We start from the raw sequence: 3,194 nt of genomic DNA on the forward strand, positions 1-3,194 counted from the left end.
GAAAGAAAGAGAAAGAAAGAGAGAAAAGAAAGAAAAGAAAGAGAGAAAAGAAAGAGAGAAAAGAAAGAGAGAAAAGAAAGAAAGAGAGAAAAGAGAGAAAAGAGAGAAAGAAAGAAAGAAAGAAAGAAAGAAAGAAAGAAAGAAAGAAAGAAAGAAAGAAAGAAAGAGAGAAAAGAGAGAAAAGAGAGAAAGAAAGAAAGAAAGAAAGAAAGAAAGAGAAAGAAAGAAAGAAAGAGAAAGAAAGAAAGAAAGAAAGAAAGAAAGAAAGAAAGAAAGAGAAAGAAAGAAAGAAAGAAAGAAAGAAAGAAAGAAAGAAAAAGAAAGAAAGAAAGAAAGAAAGAGAAAAAAAGAGAGAAAGAAAGAAAAGAAAGATTCAGCAACTACAATTTTTTAAGTGCCCTTTGTCAGACTTTGGGGACTAAGTTAATTTCAGAGTATGATAAACTTTGCTGTCTCAGGAAACCCTTATGGCTTGTGGACAACCTGGCCAGGAAAGCTGAGATATCTGAGACGTCTAACCATGACTTTGTGTTCGGCTGCTCCTGCTCCAGGCTCCTGCTTTTACGGTTCAGGGCTCACCTCACGTGTGCCCATGGCTGTGTGTTTCTGGATTTTTGTCAGCCCAGAGTGCCCTGGTCCCCCAGCGAGGCGGCAGGGCTGCCTGCAGCGTGCGCCCAGGCTGCCCGGCTCCGGGACGCCCTCTGTCCAGCACAGAATTGGGGCTATCGCTCCCCAGGCCTGCCTCACCAGTAGAAACTTGGAGCGTGTGCATGCAAGGCTGTGCGTCCTCTTCCAGATACGAAAACTCTGTTCCCAGTGCTCTACAAAAGTCACTAATTTCAGTGGTTACTCTGTCTTTTCTGTTATAGTTTATGTGCAATCAGGATGCATTTGGAGGCTTAATGGGCCTCTAGACTAGCATGTATACACTTCTTTGACTTAGAAAAACTATTGATGAAGAACTATTACCAGTATATTTTAGAATACTTTAAAAATTAAGTCTTCGTATTCAATTTTTAATAAAAAATATTAAATTATTTTCAAGTGTGATTGAAAGAAGCCAAGAATCTAAATATTTCTCATCGTTGGTTACCTTCTAGAATGGTTGAAGGATAACCCAAAAGTAACAGAATAGGGTTTTTTTGCTGCTTTTCAAAAGAAATTACTTTGAGGCTGAGAACAAATTAAAGAATTAACACAGCCGTAACAAATGAGACACAGACATAGTTCTCGTATCTTCATGTGCTTTTTGTTAAACAGTTTCACTGTGTCCTATCAGGCTGTTCCTTCTGCTAAGAAAATCATAAGTTGAGTAGGTGATAAAAGTAGATAACAATGGTAACAAGTGAAAACACAGAACATTATTTTTAAGTTGACAATATCTGCTTTAAGTTTCAGGGAACGTAGAGTGCAATGTCATTGTACGCCTAGACACTTTGCTGTATATTACTATGACAAGATTGTATTTTCTGCATTTACCTTATTGACAAAAGGAAAGAAAAATATTACACCAATTGAAATTAAAATCTGAAGCTGCAGAAGTGATTTCTTTTAAGATGATAGGCAAGCATAATTTTAGGGTTTTTTTAAATTGAACGTATTCATGCCACTAGAGGTCCTTCATGGTCAGATTATGTTTTCCGTCACAGTGGTGGTGGTTTCTTTTCTGTTTCTTTATACATGCTATTATACATACAAGAATTACTGTCTCTAAATAAATTTAATTTGCTTAATGTAATATATTCATAGAATAGGAGTGATTTTTTTCCTTGATTAAGCTTTTTCTCGGAAAATATCAATATAAGGATTTTTCAAACACAATTTCTTTAACAAAAGTTCCTGTCTTATTATGAAATAAATGTTATTTATTTTTTCAATTTTACAACTGCACATTTTCACCTCTCTAATTTTTCGTCATCTTATACTACCTCTCAAACATAACCACTTTTCCCTTAGAAAAATACAGAGTGAAAGTCAAATTAACAAGCAAAATTAGGATAAACAACTAGGACAATAAAACAATATGTAAGATAGTTTACTGCTTCATTGTTTTCTTCTTATTTTTCCTAGTTAGAAGACAGTTTAAATGTTTGAAAACTATGTGGAAGAACTGTGCAGCCTTGGGAACTTGAATGATAGGACTGAGATTAAACTTATCACTACAGAACACAATGTCATGTGTGGAGAAACTAGTAACAAAGATTTGTAGCATAACCTCATCATTTGGAAATAATCAGGAACTAAGGGAAAGAAATACTTGCTGTTCCCAGGATGGCCATGAGCTGAAAAGGGCCAATGTAATCCTAGGATGCATCAGATGGAATCAAGACGAAGATGTCTTGATGTGCAAAGAGATATACAAGGTCCTGGGGAGACCTGTTCTGAAATGTGCTGTATGTGCTAGTTACTCATGTTCAAGAAAAATGTGCAGAAAGATGCAAAAGGATCTATAGGAGACCACAAGAGTTTGGCTTGCTAGTCCAGCAAAGGACACTGAGATGGGACAGGGCTGCTGCCAAAAAGTGCATCGAGAGCAAACCCTAGACAAGGAAAGAAACTTTTAAAAATAAAGGACAATCTTAGCCCAAGAACAAACATGTATACATGAAATATGATTAGGTTTAGGCTGAAAATGAGAAGACAGTTCCTTAGTGATACTTGCAATACAGCTGTCTCTATTAGGACCATCAGGCCCTGGAACAGATTTTCCATAGCAGTCGCAGAAACAAGATAACTACCTGACAGCAGGACATTAGCCCTGACAGCCAGGAGGTTCCTTCCTCTTCTGTGTCTGTAGGAAAAAAAAAAAGGATTTGCAGATTAATGAAATCACAATTTTAAAATTAAAATATTCTTGCATTCTCTAAAATTAGCCATTAAAAATAAGAGAAACATCACAGTAAGCTACTCAGTGCAAAACCACACGTTATGGCTGCACCGACACATCCTGCAGTGCAGTGGTGGGTCTGCGGTCTCTACCAAGCAGGAAATACAAAGTGGAATGTGTTTCCATATCCCAACATCAAAAAAGGTATTAACTAAGCAAGAGCAACTGAACAAGGAAGGGTGTGAATTTCCGCATATGGAGAGTTCTATTTAAGAGAAAAAATCAGGAATGGGATTTAAGTACTTGATTGTCGTTGAAAATGATCAGAGCCAACAGAAATAGTAAGAGAGAGGGTGATTAATAGGAG

The sequence above is a fragment of the Columba livia genome, chromosome 1 (genome assembly GCF_036013475.1).
Source record: "Columba livia isolate bColLiv1 breed racing homer chromosome 1, bColLiv1.pat.W.v2, whole genome shotgun sequence".
Lineage (NCBI taxonomy): Eukaryota > Metazoa > Chordata > Aves > Columbiformes > Columbidae > Columba > Columba livia.